Below are 27,978 nucleotides of genomic sequence, written 5' to 3' on the forward strand. Positions count from 1 at the left end.
AAGTCCTAGCTCCCAGTATCTCAGAATGTGACCTTATTTGGAAATAGGGTTATTGCAGATGTATTTAGTTAAGATGAGATCATACTGAAGCAGGGTGGGTCACTTAGCCAAAATGACTGGTATCCTTATTGAAAGGGGAAATTTATACACAAAGACACACACATGTGAAGAATGACACGTGAACATGAAGACAGAGATTGGGGTGATGTTTCTTTGGCCAAAGAACACCAAAGATTCCAGCCAGCAGACCTCCAAGAGCCAGGAGAGTGGCATGGTCAGATTCTCCCTCAAAGTCTCAGAAATAACCAACCCTGCTGACAGCTTGATCTTGGACTTCCGGCGTCCAGAACTGTGAGACAGTAAAATCCTGTTGTTGGAGCCACCCACCACTCTACTTTATTACAGCAGCCCTAGGAAACTAAAATGGGAGATTGTGTGAGTTACATTGAAATGAAGGATGATTAAAAAATAGGGGGAACTCTTTCAATTCAGACTAATAGAAATTATAGGGAGTTGGGTTTGGGGTTATATGCTACTACCTTAGACCTTCTCTTTACTCTCAAACATGCTTTTTCCTATTGTGACCCTCCATCATGGATCACTCTGCCTGAAGTATTCTCAAGTATTCTCACATGTCCATTCCCACTTTGCCAGGAGCCACTGTTACCCAACAAAGTTACATTCCTGCAGAGGCACCCTTAGTTATCCCCAGTTAGAGGACCCAGGGACCTCCAATGATTTCATGTGTATCCAGGGATAAAATCAATTTTCCATTTTGAGATATCAAAGATTACATGAACTGGTAGAGGCAAAGGCAGAACTATTTTGTCCTAAGTACCCTACCCTCCCTCCCAGGCACAAAGTGAAAGAATGATTTTTATAATGTATTTTCCAATGCCAAAACACTAACTAGCTCAGCTAGAATACTTTGAGATGGTTACCTGGGAGAAGTGTCACCCTTATTCATTGACTGGGAATAATGCCAAGGGGATGAATGAGACATTTCTTTTTTTTCCCACAAAAGAGAAGCCAGAGATAGAAGCGACCAGTTCAAATCAAGCCAAGGCTGAAAATCAGTGTCGTTTGTCACCATCTGAAGCTGTACAGGAGTGTCAGTATTGTGGATGAACTCACCAATCCCCATGGGCTATTTTCTAGCTGTCTCATTTTAGAGAGGATTTACATTTTGGAGTCTTGCTACAGATTACTTCTGAGACAGATGAAAGGAAACAATTTATAATTGTTTAACATGTGTGCACAGGTCAACATATACCACCTCCAAATTATCTGCCTTCTTAGGAATCACAGTTCTTTGGAGATTTATAGAAGGCACTGGGTTTCAATCACAGTATTAAATTCAGTGACCTTCAAGGGAAACAGGGAGCAAATTACAGCTTCCTCAACTTGTACATGCCAGGAAGGAGTTGGCCATTCATCCTGCTGCCAGACAAACGAAAATTGTAGCGACTTCCTGCCAGGGAGAGTAGAGAATGAAAAAAAAAATTCTGGGCAGCAAAAACTAGTTTGGACACACTTATGATCTACAATTAAGTCATCCAAAGATGCTAAAGTCAAACTCTTGGACTAATTCTGACTGAAAAACCAGTGGATTCTGAATACTTTTGAAGCTCTTGAAATGCATGTAAATAAAATTAGAGGTTAATTTCTTCAAAACTTGTGATATAAAATATTCCAGAGGCCAGGTCTTGACCCATTATTAAAAATGAACTTGCCTTTTCCTTGCAGAAAAATACTTTGAGCACAACTGTGATGCAGAGTAGAGCTATATGCTATCCTCCATTGTTTAATCAATGCAACATTCCAAGCTGTCACAGTGAGATAACCCTTCTACAGCAGATATTTAAACTTCTCTTCTATCTTATTCTTTTTCAATGTCTCTGAGTCACATTTATGATGGATGCTTAATCCCCAGTCAGTTCTCTGCCTGGGGCTGTCTGGAAACAAGGAACGACTTAAAAGGCAGACAATAAACAGACTGGATGGATTTTATCTATACAGAAGCCCCTGGCACCCCTAGTGTGACCAGCAAAACTTGGGGTCTTTAAAAGTTTCAGCTTCCAAATGTTACAGCCCTGAATGAATATTTATAACCATTTTGGAGACTGAGCATCTTCTAGTAACGGACAGCATATTGGTCCAGTAACTGGGTCACCTGCTGGCCATTGACCAGTTTTGCCAGATGATCTGCTTTCCATTCTGTGGCTTCCCTGAGGTGCTATAGCTCTTTGGCACATTCTGCCGATGACCGACTGGGAAGTTCAAGCTGCACTTCTTGTATCCAAATGAGTCATGGGTACATTAGAGTTTGGAAAGTAAAAGTAAAACCACAAATCCCAGTGGAAGAAATTACTTGTGAAATCTACCGTGCAAGATCAATGCAGTTCCTATCTGTCTTTAGTGTCTCAAGAAAGACCAGAATTAAAGTGCTTTAGAGTTGTAGGTGGTATTATTTCTTTGTCAGTTGCAGGCTTTTAAAATTGTAATGTATGCCAAAGGCTGCATTGGCCGCTCCCCAAGCTGACTGTGCTGCCTAGCCAGCTCAGGCCGTCAGATTATTATTATTATTATTATTATTTACATCTTTGTTGGAGTATAATTGCTTTACAATTGTGTGTTAGTTTCTGCTTTATAACAAAGTGAATCAGTTATACATATACATATGTTCCCATATCTCTTCACTCTTGCATCAGATTATTAAGATAACTCCTGAGTCAATAAAGGTTTTCAGCCTGGGTTGGGACATAACTGCAACTAGGTTATCAATAAGGTGGCATGTTGAGCACATTATTCTTCTCTCTGAACCTGTGTGGTTGGAGCATGGTTTATAGATTTTGGCTCAGATGGGAAGTTTAAACTTTTATTCACCCCTCTGTGTGGAAGCATACCAGGCCCTGGGAGGAGTATCTGTCCTCCTGCTGCCTTGCTGGCAGCCCTAAAAGTCCCAATCATGGATTTAGCCACTGCGTTAAATCTGAACTCCACCTGGAAGGAACATCTCCCCCAATACACAGATGCTACCAGCCAAAGATTTAAACGGAGACAGAATGTTTTCTTTCATCTCTTTCTCATCCTTACTCCCTCCTCCAGGTCTGGGACTCTTTGGGTTTCTATTTATTTATTTTTGTAAGAGTAGCACTTAGTAACAGGAAATATAGGGTTTTGGTTTTCCTAATTCTATTCCATCCTTTTCCCTCAATTTTACAGCAATTCTTAAATGTACTTATTATTTATTTATTTATTTATTTATTTATTTATTTATTTATTTATTTTTGGCTACATTGGGTCTTTGCTGCTGCACACGGGCTTTCTCTAGTTGCAGCCAGCAGGGACTACTTTTCACTGTGGAGCGCTGGCTTCTCACTGCGGTGGCTTCTCTTGCTGTGGAGCATGGGCTCTAGGTGCGTGGGCTTCAGTAGTTATGGAACACGGGCTCAGTAGTTGTGGCTCACAGTCTCTAGAGTGCAGGCTCAGTAGTTGTGGCTCACGGGCTTAGTTGCTCTGCAGCATGTGGGATCATCCCACACCAGGGCTCGAACCCGTGTCCCCTGCATTGGCAAGTAGATTCTTAACCACTGTACCACCAGGGAAGCCCTGGGACTCTTTAATATTTTCCCAAATTAGAATATGAGAGTAATTCCCTTGCAGCATCTCACATAACACAGCAGTGTGCTTTTGCTGTTTGGATGGGGTGACACCATGTGTGAGAGACAAATGTTTTATTGGGAGCTCCAAGTGGATGTGCATGCTTGCTACCCAGCACACTTACTTTTGTTTTCATCTGTTTGGGTGGCAGGAGGCCTGTGGAGGGTGGCATAAGCCAGTTCCGAGAAGGCTCGTTTGCCAATGGAGGAGCTGGTTCAGAGGTGCAGACTGCAGAATGCGGCATGCACCAACACTCCTGCCAAGAATACCTTCTGTTTGGCAACAGTGCCTGAAAGGGGCAGCGTGTTTCTCTGCAATGGGCAACATCTGCGGGTGGGAAACTGGCAGGAGATATGCCCTCTGTGATTGATCACGCTGCACGCTGTCACCCAGCTCCCTCTAGAACAAGCTAACGGTGAACACCTCACAAAAGCAAGCTAGTTCTAACATCACTTACTCTTTGTGGAAGTATGTATTGAATGCCTACTATTTGCAAGTCATTGTGTTAGGTGCTCCTGGGTGATACAGATGAATTTGAAATGGATCCCAGCTTTTCGAGGCAGACACATGTCGAGAGTTGATTGACTTGAAAGGAATACTAGAAGCATAGAGACGTATGCACCAAAGCTACAGAGATGTGCAATTGGAGTGCAGAGGATGCTCAACTGCGGGGTTGGGCTGTGGTGTGTGTACTGGGCTGTCAGGGTGGGGAGGATTTGCATCTGTGGTTAGGTGGGAAGGACCACTCCAGGTGGAGGGACTGGAGGGAATTGTATGTGCCAGCAGAAGTGAGGGAATGTAGCACTTGACTGGAGTGTGGAGTGAACCAGGAGCCGTGAAAGAGGAGGGAGGAAAGATATTCTGAGCACAGATCACAGGAGGACCAGTCACCAGTTTGAGAGTCTGGCCTCAGAGAGCTGGTCAAGACAGAGCTCTATTGCCTGTGGGTACGGGGAGAGGAGTAGGGGGGAAATGGGGCCTTGGTTAAGTGACCACAGCAACAACGCTGACCCTCGGTCCCTCGGTGCTGAGAGCTGTATTAGGGCTTCATCATTTATCGCTTAGCCGACACTTCCTGAACTCCTTGTGACAGGCTCCTTGTGTGGACCACGCCAAAACTGGCCTCTCCACCTAGGTAGGGAGTTAAATCAAGAGACATTTGCAACTCAGTTCAGTGAAGTAAGGTCAAAACTACAGGAATTCCTGTGGAAATCTGGGAATCCAGAGATGGGGATGCAGAAGCAGCCAGACACCTGAAATGTCACCCACAGAGCAGGAGACCGCATGACCTTCATAGCTAGGGGTCCTGGGAGGGTCCCAGCAGTGTGGCTTTGGGCAAGTTATATCACTTTTCTTGCCTCACCTTCCACACTTGTAAAATGAGCCTACAAGTAGCACCCACTTCATAGGGTTGTTCTGAAAACTAAATGCGCTAGTGTATGTTCAGGGCATGGAAACATGATTGTCCTCCAGGGTCTGACCAGGGCACGTGAGCTGTTGTTGTCAGTGCTGTTGTAGCAGTGCTGCAACACACAACCAGGGTGGCGTTTCACCGACTACTCATTTCTCGCTCATGCGTCTGGGGACTGCGGGATGTCTCTGCTGGGTTTGACTTGCTGGACTCAGGCGGAGGGTCTGGTTTAAGTCTGGTCCACATGTCTCCATGGTCCATATCCCAGGAGTCCTCCCATCTGAGACATCACGGCAGAGAGCAGGAGTGCTGGGGTCCAAGCCAAGCAAAGTGTCCCCTTCAGCAAACATCACACCTCCTCACATTCCACAGCCAAGAGCAACCTCAGTGGGGGACGGAAAGGTTGGAGGTGGGGAGGAGTAGTGGATATTTGGTAAATAATAACAATATATAGCATCTGTCATGAAAGCTTTCCTGGAAGAGGTGACAGAAATAGATCGAAAAACAGTTGGGTAGGCATGTTAACTAGAGGTGAAAACCACAAATATATAAGAGGTAAAACTGAGCAAGTTGCGACTGTCGTAATGAGTTTTCTTAATTTGGAGTAAAGTTGGCATTGCAGATGACAAAAAAAGATTAAACTTGAAATAAGGAGTGTTTCTGTTGTTTAAACTCGGTTCAGATGCTTACAAGTTGGGGGTCTCTATGGCTCCTTTTGCCAAAAGTAGGGAGCTAGATTAATTAACCTCAAAGTTTTCTTCCAGTATTCTGTGATTCTGTGATAACTAATAGCCACGGAGAAAGAGGGGTTGCTGAGATGCACCTTTGGAGTAATAGAAGATGTCTAATTTGGACGAAAGCATTTACTGTTAACCTTGGGAGTTTATTTTTGAGTAAGAGTTACTACCGACTCTTGTTTAGTGGAAAAATACTCATACAGGACTTAGAAATGTTCACGAGCTCTGTGTTGAATGATGCAATCTTTAGTATGTGGCAGAATCACCTGGAGGACTGGTTAAAACACAACTTTTTTGGCCCCACCCCAGAGCTTCTGATTTGGTAGGTCTTGGGTGGGACTCAGGAATCTGCATGTCAAAGAAATTCTTGGGTGATGCTGCTGCTGTGGTCCAGGGGTCACACGTTGAGAACATAAGGGATGTTGCTGGCGTCCTGCCCAGATGCCCTCCACCCATACCCATCTGCTCTGAATATAGTCACACCCTATAGCTGTCCTGTCTCTAGGGAGTTGCCCTTGGCTCACTGAACCCTCTGGGAGGTAAAGCACCCCACCCAACAGGTACACACTATCAAAGGCTTGTCCTCTTGTCTCAAGATGGAATCAACTCTGTCTTGTCACTGATTCTCCAAAGCTTCCCTGTGACATCGACTCAAGCTAATCTCTGGTTGAGAACATATTTTTTGTTAGCATTTTGACCTTGCTGTCCCCGGGTGTCCCCCCCTCCCCTTCTCCTGAGAGCACCCCTTCAGTCAATCATAGGGATCAAGAAATTGTATCTCAGATTCTGCTTCTAGTGAAACTTACTTGAGACAGATTGTCTGGAGCTGGGAGAGCCCCAAACAAGGAAACCCATTGGTATAGTGTTCAGGGATTTAGACATTAGGTGTTGAGGACACAGTTTTGTGGAAACAGAAGTAGGACAATCCAAAGAATTTTGTTAAAAAAGAAGAGCTAACATAGATCCACTTACCACGTGTAACATTTTATATAAGATTAGACATGGGGCAAAGGAGAAGTACAGAAGTTTCCCAGGTAGTTGACATCTGAAGTCTGTGAATATGATGAAGCTCACTGTAATAATGGACAATTTGAAAAGATTGTTTTGATAGAAGACCAACTTGGGTTTTGGCTTATGAGAGTTTTGTGTGTTTTAGGGTTGTCTGTGAAGGTTGCCTGTATGTACCTGCATACACAGAGCTTGAGAGAGTGTGAGCTGTCAGGGCTGGACTGCAGCTTTGGGAATCATTTTCACACTTTGTAGTTAGATTGTGAGGGTTAAAGAGGTTGCTGAGACATTGAGAAGTAAAGAACAGATGGCCTGGGGCAGAAATTTCGAGGCTGCCCACTGTGGGTTATACCCAAGGGAAAAGCAGACTTTAAAAGAAGGTAAAGAGACAATCTACACAGAATTATAAAAAAGGATCAGTGAGGCTGGAAAATGGGGGACCAATTTTGTTTTCAGTTGTTTAACTTTATTCGACATATGTTGAAATATTGGTGTTATGAACTTCTGAGCCTTTGAGCAATTTTAGGCTCTAAAAGTAGTGTTCATTTTTGTCTTGTGTGTGTGTGTGTGTGTGTGTTTAGTGATTGGTTTAGACATGAACAAACATTTTCACCTAAATGCAGTTTCTCAGAATCCTAAATAAATATATTCAGAGAAGGTGAACACTGAACATTTTTTAAGAGGAGATAGGCATGCAATGACGGGCAGATGGGGGAAGGTTATTTCAAATGGCCTTTATTCAGGATATTTAATCTCATTCCAAGGGAGATGAGAGGTGTGTGTGTGAAGGCAAATCCATAGAGCTGAAGTGTCAGGGAAGTGCCAGCAGTGTGACTCAAGTTTATCTGACACTCATTGTGTGTAGGGCAGTATTCGAGAGTCTGAGGAGGAGTCCGGGATGAGTAAGACATGACTGCTGCTCTCCAGACTTGTTTTCTGGTCCCCAAGAGACAGGGTCCTATTTAGGGAAACAATGCACAGGTATTAATCAATAGGTGCTCAAAGTTTCAGGACCTTGTAAACTTTTGCACATTATTATTTTCCCCTTGAAGTTCCCATTTTCTCCACTGAAAGACCTTTTTGGTTCTCTAGCCCTTCACTGGAAATCTTCTTGTTTCATATAAATCTCATCTAATTATATTTATGTCTCTCCTCCCTTTCTTGCTCTTTTAAAAAATAGTTTATTGCTTCCATTTTCTAGCTCCTTCCCTGCAGTAATTGGTCCCAGAGTGAAACATTATTCTCAAGCTTGTGTTAATATAGGAGTAATATTTTTTCACTTCTTTCAGATTTTATTTAGCATTTGACATTGCCTCTCCTGCTTTTGTTTGATGTATTTTTATTTTTGTTCTTGTTTTGGATTGCTTTCCCAGAATATGCTTCTTTTGTTTCCAGGATATTCTTGACTATGTTATCCATAATCATTAAGTCTGTCAGTAAATCAAATTAAAAAGAATAACAGTAATAGCACATAGAGGACACCTTCCAAGTGTTTTCTCATTTCATCACTTACTTTGGTCCTTAGTTTAGGCTTAATTTGCAAACAGGTTCATTTTACTTTGGTTTCAGCTTCTATGCATCCTCCTTCTTTTGCTCTCCTGATGTGACGCTAGCTCTTGTCTGTCACATTTCTGAAGTACTTAAGGCTCAGTTTCATTTGAATTAGTGCACCATACTTGATGCCTTGCATCTTTTTCAAACTTGACGACTAAGACACACTGAAGGACTGCCTTATCCCTGGGGAGCACTAACATTTCTTTTGCCTTCAGTTAGGAGCTTAAGCAGAAACTGATTTCACTTGCATCTAATCTATTCCACAAATATTATTAGATGTTTACCACATGCAAAGCACAAGCCCAGGTTCTATGGGGGAGGTAAAGCAGAATAAACTGAGCTTTTTATTTAGTAGCACAAATGAATCTGTCAATGAACACTCTCCCAATAATACCCAGTACAAGGCAATATGGAATCAAGAGTCTAGGAGAGGTATAAACTCAATGACAATGGAGTGTTGAGAAAAAGAAATTGATGGAATTCATTGAAGGTAATTATTATTATTATTATTTTTTTTTTCGCGGTATGCGGGTCTCTCACTGTTGTGGCCTCTCCCGTTGCGGAGCACAGGCTCCGGACGCGCAGGCCCAGCGGCCATGGCTCACGGGCCCAGCCGCTCCGCGGCATATGGGATCCTCCCAGACCGGGGCACGAACCCGTATCCCCTGCATTGGCAGGCGGACTCTCAACCACTGCGCCACCAGGGAGGCCCCGAAGGTAATTATTTTTTAGCAAACAACAGAGGAGGAATTTAGTCTGCTGATCATTCAAGTCAGCTGAGCCAGTCCCACTTTTATTTCAGTACAGACAGTGGTAAGCTGGTAAATGTTTATCAATGGACTCTGGTGGCTGGGGCGGGGGGGGGTGGGGGAACGGTGCTTATTGTGGCAGTTGTGCATAACCGTGGTGTAAATACTCCTAATACAGCTGATTTCAAGCTATCAATCTGATGTTACTGGACGTGAAGTTGGGAAGAAATGCACGGAAGTGACTCTGCTAAGCCAGTATGAGCTGGCTCCATCGCCCCAGAATATGGGTCAGAAATAACTACTAATAGAATATTTTGAATTTCTTAAATTTTTTCTAAATTTACCATTTGTTCCCTGTAAGGAACAGTAGTAAATAGTTGAAAAAAAGAAAAATAATCCCCTGTTTTTGTACAACCAGAGCCATGAAGAAAGACCACATCTTCTTACTGGGTTTGGTATACCACTTTATATCCTGAGAAGCAGAGTGGGTGGAAATAGAAAAAAAGTAACATCAGTGGACTTAATCTGGGGGGCCTTGGGCCTCCAGGAAGAAAAATAGATGCAATGGTATAACTGCCAGTGGCAGAAGTGGGCTCTGGGGTTAATTGTGCCCTACGTAATATGAGATATTGGCCACTAAAAATGAACAAAATTCATTATTGTGGATTCTAAACAGTTTATTATATGTTTAACAGTGGAAAAAACTGCATGGTTTCATGTAAAATGTAAAAGCCCCACTATGAATATCTAATGGCAGTTTAATTTGACTTTTATTTCTGTATCATATACTTAATGTGGTGACATTCATGGAGAATATAATATTCATGTGCTCTAGCTTTTTATTTGTTATTACTTCACTTATACATTCCCAAGTATCCTCACATACTTCAGTTTTTAAGGATCGATGTAGGTCTGTATGAGTTGAATAATGGGAAAGAATGTAAGATACAGACACAAAATGGTGGAGCTGATAATAAAGCCTGGTTTGTACATGAGGAACAGCAGAAAGCCCAGCACAGCCTGGGATTTAGAGGGGTGTGTCTTAGCTCGGGCTGTTAGAACAAAATAGCATAGACTGGGTATTTTGAACAGCAGAAATTTATTTCTCACAGTTCTGGACACTGGGAAGTCCAAGATCAGGGTGCCAGCAGACTCAGGCTCTGATGAGGGCCCTCCTCCTGGTTTGTAGACACACGCTTCCTTACTGTGTTCCCACGTGGCCTTTCCTTGGTGCATCGGCAGTCTCCCCTTATGACCTCATTTAAATGTAATTGCCTCCCAAAGGCCCCATCTCCAAATACTATCACATTGGGGATTAAGGCTTCAGCATATGAACTCTTGGGGGCGGGGAAGAGCACAAACATTTAGTCCGGGGTATAATAAGAAATAGGTTTGGAAAAGTTGGTTAAGCTCAGATTACAGAGGACATTTCAAGGCCAATAAGGAATGGATGTAGAAAAAAATTTGAAGTTAATTGATACCATTAATGCCATTGATCATGAGGATATCATGATCAGCGATATCCTGGTTCTGTCCTCAAGAACTGGCTGGCTTAGAAAAGACTTTGACTATAATCTTTTTTTTTTTTTTTTTTTTTGGTAGAAGAGTGTATCCACTGCAAAAGGCCTCAAGGAAATGCAGAATACAGAATTCATAGCTGATGAAGAAGTTGCCCATGGGTCTGTGCTGATTTGCAAAGAGTTTGCTGCTGGTCGACCATGAGATTAGTACAGAAATTGAGAATAAGCATTTAGAAACTTTTTTTTTTTGCTGAATTTTAAAAAGTTGGACTCACATTTTATTATTGTATTTATTTTTAATAATTTATTTTATTTATTTATTTATTTATTTATTATTTTTTTTATTTTTCTTTTTGCGGTATGCGGGCCTCTCACTGTTGTGGCCTCTCCCGTTGCGGAGCACAGGCTCCGGACGCGCAGGCCCAGCGGCCATGGCTCACGGGCCCAGCCGCTCCGCGGCATATGGGATCCTCCCAGACCGGGGCACGAACCCGTATCCCCTGCATCGGCAGGCGGACTCTCAACCACTGCGCCACCAGGGAGGCCCCAATAATTTATTTTTATTGTACGTTACAAAGGTATTGATGCATGCTTTCTTGGAAATTAAGGATAATACACTGAACCTTTATTAATGAACATTTGAGAAGCACTGACCTGGTAGAGCCATTAATAGCAGACTCTGAGGTTGTTCTATTCTTGTTCAAATCCTCACACTGTCAGTTGCCATCTGCTTAACCCCAGGCAAGTTATTTAACTTTTCTGACTCGTATTTCTTAGGATAGTGGTACCCACTTTATAGGATAGAGGCAATGTTAGTGTTAATTGAGACACTCTATCTAAAATTGTCTGCTCAATGTTTAGTATTTAGTGTTTAGATTGTATTCTGTAATATATATTATTATTGTCTCAGGAGTGCACATGAATAGTGAAAGAAATGTAGCAGAACCTGTATATATTTTTTAACATCTTTATTGGAGTATAATTGCTTTACAATGGTGTGTTAGTTTCTGCTGTATAACAAAGTGAATCAGCTATACATATACACAGATCCCCATATCTCTTCCCTCTTGCACCTGGATATTTTTAAGGTGAGATTTTTGTCCTAGAAATGCTCAAATCTTTCCTGACAATTATCCTTTCACCCTATTAGTTTTCTGTGAAAGTAGCATATGAAACAATCAATAATTAGGAGTCAAAACACCACTTTATTAATAGTTGCACATACACAGTGCAGAGCTGGTAAAAACCTGAGTTCATCTGCTGAACAGTTATTGAACAAATGCATCCTGAGGGTCTCCTGTGTGTCAGGCAGTGTACTGGGCACTGAGGATTCAGTGGAACCCAAACCAGACATGACACTTGACTTTACAGAGGAGGGGGAGGGAGGAGAAGGGGAGGAGGGAGGGAGGAGGAGGAGGAGACAGACTAAAACAAAATCATCCCATAAATAAGTGGATACTGTATCTGAAATTACAAAAGAGATGTATTTGGGGCCATGTAACAGGGATTTTTCCTGATTGGGGATGTCAGGGAAAACTTTTAGAGGAATTGTGCTTATATTGAAACTTTGAGAATGAATAGACATTACCTAAGTAAAAACTAATGTGTGTAGAAGAACTGCCTGTGCAAAGGCCCTGTGATTAGGGGGAGTAGGATAAACATAAGGACTAAAACGTGGCTGTAGTATAGCTAATAGGGGATGGCATAGCATGAGATAAAGATGGAGAGCTTGGTTTAGATCATGTGGCTCTTTACAAGTCACTCTAAGAAAAAAATTTTTCCTAACAGTAATGGAAGCCATTGAAAGGGGGTTAATCTGAGGAGGCTGATGTAAATGCTCAGACTTCTAAGATGATCTCTGCCCCCTGGTGATACCCACGGTATAATCCCCTCCCCTTGAGTGTGGGTAGAACCTGTGACTTTCTTCTACCTCATAGAATAAGGTAATGGGATGTCACTCTGATGATAACATTAAACCACATTAGACTCTGCCTTAACAAATAGAGTAAGACATTATCCCCTGGTTTGATGAAGTGAGCAGGCATGTTGAGGAGGTTCACATGACAAGAAACTGAGACCTGTAGGGTCTGAGGGCAGCTTCTAGTGGTCAACCAGCAAAACCCTGGAGCCCTCAGTCACACAGCTGCAAGAAGATGAATTCCACCAACAACTTGAAGGATCCTAGAAAAAAATTCTTACCCAGCCAAGCCTTCAGATGAAAATACAGCCCAGCTGACAACTATACTGAAACCTGGTGAGACCCCAAGGAGAGGACATAACTAAGCTGCATCTGAATTTCTGACCCAGCTGTGAAATGATAAATTGTGTTATTTTAAGCCACTGAGTTTTGGCAAATTTTTATGCAGCAAAAGAAAACAAATACTTTATTTTAATGTAACATCCCTGTGGTTGCTTTTAGAGAACAGATTGAAAGATAAAAGAGTGGATGAGGACAGATCAGTAACATAGGTGAGAGATGAAGTAATGATGGGGAGATGGGGAGATGGAGAGGAGTAGCATGATTTGAGAAACATTTAGGCAGTACTGAGTGGAGAGGGTAAAAGAAGGGTATATAGGAAGTGATTCTTTGGATTCTGACTTGTGGTGGATCAATGACTTTCCTGAAAAATTGAGAAAATGCAGATTAAATATATTGAAAAAATATGATTAAAGGCATTGAAGAAATACGGAAGCAACCAAGACTTGAAGGGCAAATAATCTAGAGGGAAGGGAATTACAGAGAGGTAAGCTAACTTTCTGTGAGTTACTTATTTCTTCAGAACATTTACAGTGGGTGAGGGGTTAAAAAACCAGGAAGAGATCCCTAGATAAAAGGTAGAGAAAACAACCAAACTTCTAGCATGAGGTTGGAGAACAAAAATCTGTAATTTGAAATTGACAAGGTAGGTAGAACAGGAGATGCCAAAGTCCTGGAAATAAGCATAGCATAGAGAAGTAAGTCCAACCTTCAGTGATTTCCCCCCTCAGGATATTTGCCTGATTATTAAGCTGCTCTGGGAAAGATGCTAAGGAGCTATTAAAAAGCAGAAAAGAGGTTTTGGCTGTCTTGAGGTTTTCAGTAGACAAAAATTGGAGGTCAGGACTTGCCAAGGAGGAGAGGTACTGGTTAAATATCAAATACACCAGGCTTCCAATTGGGACCAATAGAAAGCTATATCCTAGAAGTAGAAATGAACCAGAGAAAGACAGAGACTTACAAAAACTTCCACCTTGCCTCAAATCAGTTTAGCATGGGATTTGAGCTTAGATTAGGTTAAGGTGGTCTGTTTCAATATAGACTGCTCTCCAGAATGTAGGGTGAACTTTCCCTTCAGAGAGATAATGTATTCTAGAGACTTTTCTATTTTTAGTAGATAATGCCTGACTTTCAATAAAAAATTACCAGACATACAAATTAACAGGACTGAGAAAAAAAAAAAAAAGACAATAGAAACAGACCACAGATGATAGACTTTTCACACATGTACATGAAAGTAACTGTGCTTTAATTTTCCAACTTTCTTTTTCAGATCAACTGTTTATTGATTTTTTTCCCTAAAATACTATGTATTTAAGGAAACTTCTAAACTGAAAAGAGTTGACAAATTTTGGTAAATCTATAGCAAAGAAATGAGAATTTCTGCTGGTAAGTTTTCATGACAAACACAGATATGCATCCACTTTCCAAGCAAGACATCAAGCTCACTGGAAACATTGAGTTAAATGTATAGCTTGTGGTGGTGGCAGCCATTTCACTGATGTTTGAGTTACACAAAATAAAGTTTCGCTTTCCCTCCCTTGCCCTGTGATTACAGTGTAGCTTCCTTCCCCAGCATGTCTGCTCCATGATAATTAAGGATTCTCTGAAGAAACCCTCATGCTACAGAGTGAGACCCAGCTTTTGTTTGCTCATGAGGAATATGGTAAAATGTGATATCTGCAACTGCTGGGAAGACATGGGAGCTTGTACAGTGTTCTGCTCTGGAAAGGACTAAGGCTAGTTAGAAGTTGGACCTACAGCTGACCAGTGAGGATAGACTTCCCTGTAGTAGGCTCCATTTAAATTTGTGCAGCCACTATGGAAAAAGTATGGAAGGTCCTCAAAAAAGTAAAACTAGAACTAACAAACATGATTCAGCAATTACATTCCTGAGTATATATCAAAAAAATTAGTTCAAAAAGATCCATGCACCTCAATGTTCATAGCAGCATTATTTACAATTGCCAAGATATGGAAGCAACCTAAGTGTCCATCAACAGATTAATGGATAAAGAAGATGTGGTAAATATATACAATGAAATACTACTCAACCATAAAATGAATGAAATTTTTCCATTTACAACAACATGGATGGATCTAGAGAGTACTATGCTTAGTGAAATAACTCAGATAGAGAAAAACAAACACTCTTTGTTATCACTTTTATGTGGAATATAAAATATAAAACGAATGAACATATAAAACAAAACAGGAACAGACTCACAGATATAGAAAACAAACTAGTGGTTACCAGTGGTGAGAGGGAAGGGAGGAGGGTCAAGATAAGTGTAGGGAATTGAGAGGTACAAAATACTATGTATAAAATAAATAAGCTACAAGGATATATTGTATAGCATAGGGAATATAGCCATTATTTTGTAATAATTTTAAATAGAATAAATCTATAAAAATTTGGAATCACTGTTATATACTTAAAATTAATTATATTAATCTGTTGCTGCTTCATGGATGCTGGCAAAAGACATGAGACTCCTGGGTCAGAGGAAGGACTTTACTGCTCTTGGCTCAGCAAGCAGAATGAGCAGTGGCAAATTTGCATTGCTCCTTTCCTCTCAAGTTCCACAGGGGCAATGTGATATGGCGCAGATGAATGCTACATATTCAGTGGGTTTGCATGACAGCTGAGGAACACTGAATTTAGGAAATCCCTGTTTTATAGCTAGCAATAAGAAAGCCTACTCTTCTTCCTAGAGAAAGACATTATATTGTTGCTCAAAATTGCTGGATGAAAATGCAATCTTCAGAAATGGTCTAGGTAAAGGGCAGCCAGGGCCTTACATTCTTGGCATCCACAGCAGAAAGAGAAAGTGATGCTTCGAGCCCAAGAGAGATTGCCTCCCCAAAATGCTATGCTCCGGAAAATAGATGACAGAGTGGAGAATGTTATCAAGTACTGAAATCTGTAAAATAAAATCATTTGAAGCTCTAGAAGTAAAATACTCAATAAACACAATTAGAAACTCATTGGATGAATGTAATAGCAAATTTAACCAATCAGAAGAGAGAATTCGTGAACTTAAACTAAGAGAATAGAAAATATCCAAGCTGAAGCACTGAAAGGCAAAAAGTTGAACACATATAAAATAAGAAACATGAATTACTGTGAAAAGCACTAATATATGTGTAATTGTTGTCCTCAAAGAAGAGAGAGAGAAAGGGGCATAAGAAATCTTTCAAGAGAAAATGATAGATTAAACACATTCAACCCAATATTCTAGAAGCTCTGCGATTCTCAATCTTAATAAATTCAAGATATTGCAATAGTACTGCAAAAACCAAATGACAAAGAGAAAACACTTGAAAGAAAGCAGAGAGGAAAACAAGACACGTTACTCTCAAAGGAGAAAAAATAAAGACAGACAACTGACTTCTCAAAGAATATGACGGAATTCAGATGATGATAGAATAACATCTTTAAAGTGCTGAAAGAAAATAAAGACCAACCTAGATTTCTATGTCTTGTGAAAATGCCTTTTAAAACTCAATGTGAAATAAAGACATTTTTAGATAAATAAAATCTGAGAGATTTTGCACTGGCAGACCTTCATGAAAAAATTCTACAGAGAGTTCTTCAGGCAAAAGAAAATGAATCCCATTGGAAAAACAAAAATACAGTAAGAAATGAAGAGTAAGAGAAATGGTAAATATAAATGGATATTGACTACAAAATAATAACAAAGTTTGGGGATCTAAAAATATATGTAGAAAATACAGAATTAAAATGCTTGACCGTGATGTTTCAAAAGACATGAGTGAGTAAATGGAGTTAATGTTTTGTAATGTTATTTGGAGAATAACATTACAAAATCTTAATTCATGTTAGATTTTAAAGAGTCAAGGATGCATGCTGTAATCTTTAGAGTCACCACTAAAAGATAGTAAGATAATGTATAAACTAAAAACAGAGGACAGAGATAGGAAAATATAAACAAAGTGAATATTGGTGTCGTTCATTCAGATGATGAACTCTGGAAGAGTTTTAAGAGGAGATGTAAATTTGGTGGTTGGATGAATTAATGTGGCTCTCAGAAGAGATGTCTGGGCCAGGGATAAGCTTTTTTGAGGCATCTGTTTTCCAGGTAGAATTGAAGAAGAGAGAGGAATATTCTATTTGCACAGGTCAGTCCTCAGTTTATCTCACCTTCTCTGTGACTTACAGTGAAGTGACTGATGGAATGGATAGCAAATCCCCAGGAAGGAATCAGATGCACCTGAAATACAAGGCAGTGAGGAGCACAAGAGTCAAAAGCTTCTAGTGCATAGTCATCTCTTTTTCTGGTAATCACGATCCATCCACAGTCACCCTCCTAAATGATTGGATTTAGAGCTCTTCTTGGAGTACAGAAGTTTTGAAGTGGTGAGTAGAACTGGGTCTGATATGAGAAGGGGGGTGAAAGTTGCTTTCCCCCTGGATATGTCATAATGAATAATATATCACATTAAATATTCTATATTAAATTAACCAAGATATAAACACAATTGTTAAAGTTGGAAAGCAAGAATAATGACTATAATTTTAAAGATATAATTTCCTGTAATGGACTACTTTTTTTTTTCACATGGGTGTGTTTACCTTTACACCCCCTGACAAAACTGTACATAAAAAATACCCATCTGTTTTTGAGTCTTGTGAGATACTCAATACCTCTGGTGTGAAACTTGGGAAGAATTTTGCTCATTCGTTCTTTATTGACAGCATAACTGAGCTTTGAGTCATTTTGCACTTACTGGGTTCCTCAAGCACAAGTTCTCATGTTTTGGTGCAGAAAAACACCTTCCCCATGTTGAAACTGTCAAAGGTGTTGTGATCATAATTTCAAGGAGATCCATCATTTCACTGAAAGCTTCTCTTCTTTATTTTGTCTTAAGGAAAAAAAGAGTAATGGACTAGATTTTCATTCACTTATGAGATCTGCTTGTCTTTATAAAAGACTAAGGCTGTCTTTAGTGTATTTCATTGTTTTCTAAAATAGGATTTGCTTTATTGCTGATATTATATATGAATTCTTACCTCTTGCTTTTCACACGGCAGCTTGAGAGTCAAAAATCTGGGAATTCAGCCTAAATTATTTTTCCTTTTTGCATGTGTGCAATGAGTTCCCATCATCCTCTCCTGCCTTCATGCCCGCCCCCTCTGCTGCTATAACAAGACCTGGTTATGTGGCACATCTGTCTCCTTGGATTCCCAATGGCAAGCACAGCATCCTGGTTCCCCTGGTGCCTGTGCAGCTCAGTCTCCATCACAGCAGTGGTGACAGAGGCCTGTCTGATGCTGACTATGTCATGGTCCTGAGTTAAGAATGTAAAATTTAAAGCATTATGTCTGCCAACTACAAATTGGCACTTGCCATCTCCCTCTACAAAGATTAAATCATGAGCTGCTGCAGCAGCTGACCTTCAACAATCCCTGAAAGGAGCTCAGGGTGGAGAGCAGAGATGAGGGACTCTGTGCTCTGGGAAAAACTGGCAGAACAGGTCTTCAGATAATTTGATATTTTCAGGAGAAGATCTTATGAGCCCACTTCTTGCATCTCCTCGTATCTAGAAAAGCACTAAAATCCTTTATGGTGATGACTGCTCCTCGTGACTAGCAGAAACCTTCTTCAAAAAATATGAGCTTGATTGCTCCCCCTTCACCAAAAACATATATACTGACCTTCCCCCTTACCTCTATGGAGCAGTTGTTCAGAGCTATCTGAAATGCTGTCTCCCAGGCTATAGTCCTCATTTTGCCCCCCAAGAAACTTAACTCTCAGCTCTCACTTTGCACATTTTTTTTTCAGTTGACATGTCTTTTCACAGGCTTCTGCAATAAGCACTCCAGCCTGCACGTACATATCCAGTTAGTCTGAAACTCGAGTCTCCCAACCTCCCCACTCACATGGCATTTCAGATCGCTGGTTTAGTCCGCTGCTGCTGTTTAAACACCTAGCAGAGAAAACACTGAAGGTCAGTTTTCTCGATGTGAATTATTTCCAGCTCTGAACATGACCTTAAGGGACTGAGCTTCCTTCACAATGAGATCATCGCACCTTACTCCCTTCCTAAAACATTCATATCAAAGAATTCTTTTCCCTGGGCTTATTGTGTGATGCTGAGGAGAGCTGCTCTTTCAGAACGAAAGTGTTGTTCAGTGTTTAAAGCTCCCAGAACTTCTGATTGATTCCATCTTGAGAACTGTGGACATTAAAATCAGAGGCAAATGTCAGTGATAACCCCAAGTTTCTGAAGAACAGAAATCTCTGCATCTCGAGGTGTCACTTCACATTATTTATGCATAACTTGCATACCACAAGTTCTGTTTGCAGCTTTTTCTTTGCATACTTTTTTTTACCTTTATTTTTTTGCTTTATAACAAATTTAATCAGTTATACATATACATATGTTCCCATATCCTCTCCCTTTTGCGTCTCCCTCCCACCCTCCCTATCCCACTCCTCCAGGCGGTCACAAAGCACCGAGCTGATCTCCCTGTGCTATGCGGCTGCTTCCCACTAGCTATCTGCCTTACGTTTGGTAGTGTATATATGTCCATGCCGCTCTTTCACTTTGTCACAGCTTACCCTTCCCCCTCCCCATATCCTCAAGTCCGTTCTCTAGTAGGTCTGTGTCTTTATTCTTGTCTTACCCCTATGTTCTTCATGACATTTTTTTTTTCTTAAATTCCATATATATGTGTCAGCATACATCTTTGCATACTTGGGGCAAAAAAAAAATAGGGCTGGGAGATGTCTCGGCTATCACGATGGGTGGACATCTCCTCAGGCTGTTTAGATGAGGCATCTGCATTTTAAGAGGAATATACTAGTCCCCTCTCCAATCTCCTGTGCTCTCACACACTCTTGGGGACTCTTGTTCCTACACTGAGTTCTCAGACTTGGGTTCTGGGGAAGAACCAGGGTCCACTGATGTTTCTGGAGGAGGTCAGGGATGCACAGTGTGAGTGGGACAGAGCAGCACACTGTCCCAGACACTTTTACAGATTCCCGGGCCCCAGTCCCAAACTAGAGAGCCAGGATTTCAGGGACTGTGCCCAGGGGTCTGTGCTCTTTGAATGTTCCCCAAACGGATTCTGATCCTCATGCTGATATGGAAGCTACATCCCTGGGGCAGAAGTCCCTGTATATCGCCCATGGGCTTGATGGAGATGTTCACCATAGCCAAGGCTTGGTCTGTGGTGTGATGAGATTGAAGAAGCAAGCCTGGGACTTGAAGATATTAGAGAAAAGGGGAGACCATTAGAGACACACACTGTCTTACACAACAGCAAGCAGATGTTTCTTTCAACACCTCTTTATTGTGTACCTACTATGTGCCTAGTACTTTTCTTGATGGTGGGGACACAGCAGTGAACAAGACAGAGAAGATCCCTGCTTTCAAGGACCTTACAGTCCAGTCAGGCAACCAACCAACCAAGTAAACTGATAGAGCCACTTCCACCTACATAAACTAACAAATCCAGAAACATTCATCAATACACCCTGATTGATAAATAAGGACCAACCCAGTGTTAAATGGGTTAGACTATGGAGCATAAACCCAGTGTTATGCTCTGTAGTCTAACAACATTAGAATCTATTCTCATGTACATTCCCCAGGTTTCTGCTAATATAAATGGGCAAAATCTTGAAATTCTTCTTGAGTACAAGTCATTTCCTCCTGGTCAGACTTTGTTTATGCCTCTAGAGCATGAAGGGCACTGGGGGTGGCTGGTCTACTTATTTTGTGGAAAGTTTATCATTAACTATCGAGAAAAGCCAATTTCCTGACTCTGCGGCTCTCTGTTATCTCCTTATGTTCAATATGTATCCGAAGAACAGCAAAGAATAGTTTTTGCAATTAGATGTCCTAGCATCCCATGGTAATATACAGCAGTGGTTCTCAACTGGGAGTAATTTTGCCCCCCTAGGGGACAATGAGGGCAATGTCTGGGGCCATTTTTTGGTTGTTACTACTGAGGAGGGGAGATGCTAATGGCATCTAGCGGGTGGAGGCCAGGGATGCTGCTTAACACCCTACAAGGCACAGGACCACTCTTCACAATACAGAATTATCCAGGCCCAAACGGCTATAGTGCTGAGGTTGGGAAACCCAGATATAAAAGGATTTAATGATGATAGATTTTATTTGATGCCGAAGCTCCAATAACACACAAAAACCTGATTTTATCTGGGCTCTGATGATGAATTTATTACAGACTCAGTGTCAGCTAACATTTACTGGGTTTCTCCTAGATGACTTCCTGCACAATTATCCCAGACACCCTGGGCTCTAGGCATCACCAGCCAATTTTTATAAAGAGGAAAGTGATTCTGAGAGGTTCTTGCCCAAGCTCAGAGCACCCCTGAGGGGCAGAACAGGGATTTGAACTCTGGATCTCTGCTTCCGAGGCCCGACTCAGCAGGATACAGCTGTCACAGTGGCATCACAGGGTCCTTATTTGGCAGGGTTCCTCTTTCACGAGGCGACGTTGGTCACTTGAGGTCTGGCTGTGTGATGTCATTCACCGCATCAACAGACTGCTGACAAGTGGTGCTGAATTCTTTTCTTTCAAAACTGGCTCTTTTAGAGACTGAATGAGTGAGGGCAAGCAATTATTCCTTTCTGTCTTTTGCCTGTCTTCTCTGGTCTTATTCAGAGGCACAAAAGAACATTTCTATGGGCGTAAGTGCCAGTGGATGGCTGTGAATTGGTCTGAGCCACATGACTTGGAGCAAATGCTGAATAGGCCATGTCCAGGCATTTCTAACAAGAGGCCGGTGGCTGCTTGTTTTAATTCATGAGTGTGGTGACGGCGGGGCCCCTCCTGGCCACAGTGGAAGGATTCTATGGGAGACCCCTGGCTTGGGACCTGGAGTCTTGGGCCCCAGAACATCACAAAATCCTGTGTGTACGTGTCTCCCCTTCACCAGCCCAAATACTGCCCCGTGCTGCCCTGTGCTGGCTCCTCGAAACATGCAACTGCCTTGGAAAAGGAAACTTTTCATTCCCTTTGCATTTGTGAACCTTGCAAAGCTGGGGCAGATGTTTCTCTGAGACCAAGCAGTGCCCCTGGATTAAGGGGGCAATCAATTTCTAACGTATTGCCGGACAGCTCAGGCGTCATGAAAGAGACTTAATCTCCAACGATTAAACATTAAGTGCTTTCTAACATTTAAACATTAGGCTCATTTTATGATTGTGAAAGCAGCAGTAAAGTAAGGGGGAGAGAAGTTTACTGCACCTCAGCTTGCACAGCAAATTGAATTTCTATTGACAAGAAGTGCTTCTCTCCCAGAAGAGCCCTTCAAGTGCCTGGATGGAGAAAGATGGGCAGAGGTTTGTGAGTTTAAAAAAATACAGTAATAACATTTATAGAGATGAGGCTGTCAACACTGCCCTTAATACTGCAGATTCGTTTTGACAGTCATCTTTATGATGCAGGGGGAGAGGGACTGCCCACGTCCCTGGGGGATGTCTACAGAGATGAAACTAGACCAATGCAACTATTTACTGTGGTTGCTTTCCTGTGTTTGATCCTTAAAAATTCTTTTTCACGCTATGAACTTTTTATCCATAGGTGTGAATTAGCATAAAGAATTAGCACATTTAAAAAATATTTTATTTTATTTTGTTTTTTTTAAAAACATCTTTATTGGAGTATAATTGCTTTACAATGGTGTGTTAGTTTCTGCTTTATAACTAAGTGAATCAGTTATAAATACACATAAATCCCCATATCGCGTCCCTCTTGCATCTCCCTCCCTCCCACCCTCCCTATCCCACCCTTCTAGGTGGTCACAAAGCACTGAGCTGATCTACCTGTGTTATGTGGCTGCTTCCCACTATCTATCTACCTTACGTTTGGTAGTGTACATATGTTCATGCCTCTCTCTCGCTTTGTCACAGCTTACCCTTCCCCCTCCCCGTGTCCTCAAGTCCATTCTCTGGTAGGTCTGCATATTTACTCCTCTTTCCCGTAGGTTCTTCATTATATATATATATATATATATATATATATATATATATATATATATATATATATAGATTCCATATATAAATGTTAGCATACGATACTTGTTTTTCTCTTTCTGACTTACTTCACTCTATATGACAGACTCTAGGTCCATCCACCTCACTACAAATAAATCAATTTCATTTCATTTTATGGCTGAGTAATATTCCATTGTATATATGTGCCACATCTTCTTTATGCATTCATCTGTTGATGGACACTTAGGATGCTTCCACGTCCTGGCTATTGTAAATAGAGCTGCAATGAACATTGAGATACATGACTCTTTTTGAATTATGATTTTCTCAGGGTATATGCCCAGTAATGGGATTGCTGGGTCATATGGTAGTTCTATTTGTAGTTTTTTAAGGAACCTCCATTCCGTTTTTCATAGTGGCTGCATCAATGTACATTATCACCAACAGTGTAGGAGGGTTCCCTTTTCTCCACACCTGCTCCAGCATTTACTGTTTGTAGATTTTTTTATGATGGCCATTCTGACTGGTGTGAGATGATATCTCATTGTAGTTTTGACTTACATTTCTCTAATGATTAGTGATGTTGAGCATTCTTTCATGTGTTTGTTGGCAATCTGTATACCTTCTTTGGAGGAATGTCTATTTAGGTCTTCTGCCCATTTTTGGATTAGGCTCTTTGTTTTATTGTTATTGAGCTGCATGAGTTGCTTGTAAATTTTTAAGATTAATCTTTTGTCAGTTGCTTCACTTGCAAATACTTTCTCCCATTCTGAGGGCTGTCTTTTCGTCTCGTTTACGGTTTCCGTTGCTGTGCAAAAGCTTTTAAGTTTCATTAGGTCCCATGTGTTTATTTTTGTCTTTATTTCCATTTCTCTAGGAGGTGGGTCAAAAAGGATCTTGCTGTGATTTATGTAATAGGCTGTTCTGCCTATGTTTACCTATAAGAGTTTGATAGTGTCTGGCCTTACATTTAGATCTTTAATCAAATTTAAGTTTATTTTTGTGTATGGTGTTAGGGAGTGTTCTAATTTCATTGTTTTACATGTAGCTGTCTGGTTTTCCCAGCACCACTTATTGAAGAGGCTGTCTTTTCTCCACTGTATATTCTTGCCTCCTTTGTCAAACATAAGGTGACCATATATCGTGAGTTTATCTCTGGGCTTTCTATCTTGTTCCATTGATCTATATTTCTGTTTTTGTGCCAGTACCATACTGTCTTGATTCCTGTAGCTTTGTAGTATAGTCTGAAGTCAGGGAGCCTGATTCCTCCAGCTCTGTTTTTGTTTCTCAAGATTGCTTTGGCTACTCGAGGTCCTTTGTGTTTCCATACAAATTGTGAAATGTTTTGCTCTAGTTCTGTGAAAAATGCCGTTGGCAGTTTGATGGGGATTGCAATGAATCTGTAAATTAGTTTGGGTAGTATAGTGATTTTCACAAAAGTGATTTTTCCAATCCAAGAACATGGTATATCTCTCCATCAATTTGTATCATCTTTAATTTCTTTAATCAGTGTCTTATAATTTTCTGCATACTGGTCTTTTGTCTCCTTAGGTAGGTTTATTCCTAGATATTTTATTCTTTTTGTCACAATGGTAAATAGGAGTGATTTCCTAAATTCACTTTCAGATTTTTCATCATTAGTGTATAAGAATGCAAGAGATTTCTGTGCATTAATTTTGTATCCTGCTACTTTACCAAATTCATTGATTAGCTCTAGTAGTTTTCTGGTAGCATCTTTAGGATTCTCTATGTAGAGTATCATGTCATCTGCAAACAGTGACAGCTTTACTTCTTCTTCTCCAATTTGGATTCCTTTTATTTCTTTTTCTTCTCTGATTGCTGTGGCTAAAACTTCCAAAACTATGTTGCATAATAGCGGTGAGAGTGGGCAACCTTTTCTTGTTCCTGATCTTAGTGGAAATGGTTTCAGTTTTTCACCATTGAGGATGATGTTGGCTGTGGATTTGTCATATATGGCCTTTATTATGTTGAGGTAAGTTCCCTCTATGCCTACTTTCTGGAGGTGTTGAAATGGTGTTGAATTTTGTCGAAAGCTTTCCCTGCATCTATTGTGATGCTCATATGTTTTTTCTCCTTCAATTTGTTAATATGGTGTATCACGTTGATTGATTTGCATATATTGAAGAATCCTTGCATTCCTGGAATAAACCCCACTTGATCATGGTGTATGATCCTTTTAATGTGCTGTTGGATTCTGTTTGCTATTATTTTGTTGAGGATTTTTACATATATGTTCATTAGTGATATTGGCCTGTAGTTTTCTTTCTTTGTGACATCTTTGTCTGGTTTTGGTATCAGGGTGATGGTGGTCTCGTAGAATGAGTTTGTGAGTGTTCCTCCTTCTGCTATATTTTGGAAGAGTTTGAGAAGAATAGGTGTTAGACCTTCTCTAAATGTTTGATAGAATTCACCTGTAACGCCATCTGGTTCTGGGCTTTTGTTTGTTGGAAGATTTTTAATCACAGTTTCAATTTCAGTGCTTGTGATTGGTCTGTTTATATTTTCTATTTCTTCATCGTTCAGTCTCGGAAGATTGTGCATTTCTAAGAATTTGCCCATTTCTTCCAGGTTGTCCATTTTATTGGCATATACTTGCTTGTAGTAATCTCTCATGATCCTTTTTATTTCTGCAGTGTCAGTTGTTACTTCTTTTTCATTTCTAATTCTATTGATTTGAGTCTTCCTTTTTTTCTTGATGAATCTGGCTAATGGTTTATCAATTTTGTTTATCTTTTCAAAGAACCAGCTTTTAGTTTTATTGATCTTTGCTATCATTTCCTTCATTTCTTTTTCATTTATTTCTGATCTGATCTTTATGATTTCTTTCCTTCTGCTATCTTTGGTTTTTTTTTTGTTCTTCTTTCTCTAATTGTTTTAGGAGTAAGTTTAGGTTGTTTATTTGAGATATTTCTTGTTTCTTAAGGTAAGATTATATTGCTATTAACTTCCCTCTTAGAACTGATCTTGCTGCATCCCATAGGTTTTGGATCATTGTGTTTTCTTTTTCTTTTTTTTTTTTTTTGCAGTACACGGGCCTCTCACTGTTGTGCCCTCTCCTGCTGAGGAGCACAGGCTCCGGATGTGCAGGCTCAGTGGCCATGGCTTATGGGCTCAGATGCTCCACGGCATGTGGGATCTTCCTGGACCGGGGCACGAACCTGCGTCCCCTGCATCAGCAGGCGGACTCTCAACCACTGTGCCACCAGGGAAGCCTGGATCATTGTGTTTTCATTGTCATTTGTTTCTAGGTATTTTTTTAATTTCCTCTTTGATTTCTTCAGTGATCTCTTGGCTATTAAGTAATGTATTGTTTAGCCTCCATGTGTTTTTATGATCTATCCTGGAGAATGTTCCATGAGCACTTCAGAAGAAAATGTATTCTGTTGCTTTTGAATGGAATGTCCTATAAACATCAATTAAGTCCATCTTGTTTAATGTATCATTTAAAACCAGTGTTTCCTTATTTATTTTCATTTTGGATGATCTGTCCATTGGTGAAAGTGGGGTGTTAAAGTCCCCTGCTATGATTGGGTTACTGTCAATTTCCCCTTTTATGGCTGTTGCATTTGCCTTATGTATTGAGGTGTTCCTATGTTGGGTGCCTAAATATTTTCACTTGTTATATCTTCTTCTTGGTTTGATCCCTTGATCATTATGTAGTGTCCTTCTTTGTCTCTTGGAATAGTCTTTGTTTTAAAGTCTGTTTTGTCTGATATGAGAATTGTTACTCAAGCTTTCTTTTGATTTCCATTTGCATGGAATATCTTTTCCCATCCCCTCACTTTCAGTCTGTATGTGTCCCTAGGTCTGAAGTGGGTTTCTTTTAGATAGCATATATGTGGGTCTTGTTTTTGTATCCATTCAGCAAGTCTGTGTTTTTTGGTTGGAGCCTTTAATCCATTCACATTTAAGGTAATTATTATTATTATTATTATTATTATTATTATTATTTTTTTGCGGTATGCGGGCCTCTCACTGTTGTGGCCTCTCCCGTTGCGGAGCACAGGCTCCGGATGCGCAGGCCCAGCGGCCATGGCTCACGGGCCCAGCCGCTCCGCGGCATATGGGATCCTCCCAGACCGGGGCACGAACCCGTATCCCGTGCATCGGCAGGCGGACTCTCAACCACTGCGCCACCAGGGAGGCCCTAAGGTAATTATTGATATGTATGTTCCATTACCATTTTCTTAATTGTTGTGGGTTTTTTATTGTAGGTCTTTTCCTTCCCTTGTGTTTCCTGCCTAGGGGAGTTCCTTTAGCATTGTTGTAAACTGGTTTGGTGGTTCTGAACTCTCTCAGCTTTTGCTTGTCTGTAAAGATTTTAATTTCTCCATCAAATCTGAATGAGACCCTTACTGGTTAGAGTAATCTTGTTTGTAGGTTTTTCCCCTTCATCACTTTAAATATATTGTGCCACTCCCCTCAGGCTTGTAGAGCTTCTGCTGAGAAATCAGCTGTTAACCTTATGGAAGTTTCCTTGTACATTATTCCTTGTTTTCCCTTGCTGGTTTTAATAATTTTTCTTTGTCTTTAATTTTTGTCATTTTGATTAGTATGTTCCCTGGCTTGTTTCTCTTTGGGTTTATCCTGCCTGGGACTCTCTGTGCTTCCTAGACTTGGGTGGCTACTTCTTTTCCCATGTTAGGGAAATTTTCAACTATAATCTCTTCAAATATTTTCTTGGGTACTTGCTCTCTCTTTTCTTCTTCTGGGACCCCTATAATGCAAACATTGGTGCAATTTAATGTTGTCCTAGAAGTCTCTTATTCTGTCTTCATTTCTTTCCATTATTTTTTCTTTATTCTGTTCCATGGCAGTGAATTCCACCTTTCTGTCTTCCAGGTCACTTATCCATTCCTCTGACTCAGTTATTCTGTGATTGATTGCTTCTAGTGTATTTTTCATTTCAGTTATTGTGTTGTTCATCTCTGTTTGTTTGTTCTTTTACTTCTTCTAGGTGTTTGTTAAACATTTTTACATCTTCTCAATCTTTGCCTTAATTCTTTTTCCGAGGTCCTGGATCATCTTCACTACCATTATTCGGAATTCTTTTTCTGGAAGG

This window comes from Mesoplodon mirus (genome assembly GCF_964341445.2).
Source record: "Mesoplodon mirus genome assembly, chromosome: 5".
Taxonomy (NCBI): domain Eukaryota; kingdom Metazoa; phylum Chordata; class Mammalia; order Artiodactyla; family Ziphiidae; genus Mesoplodon; species Mesoplodon mirus.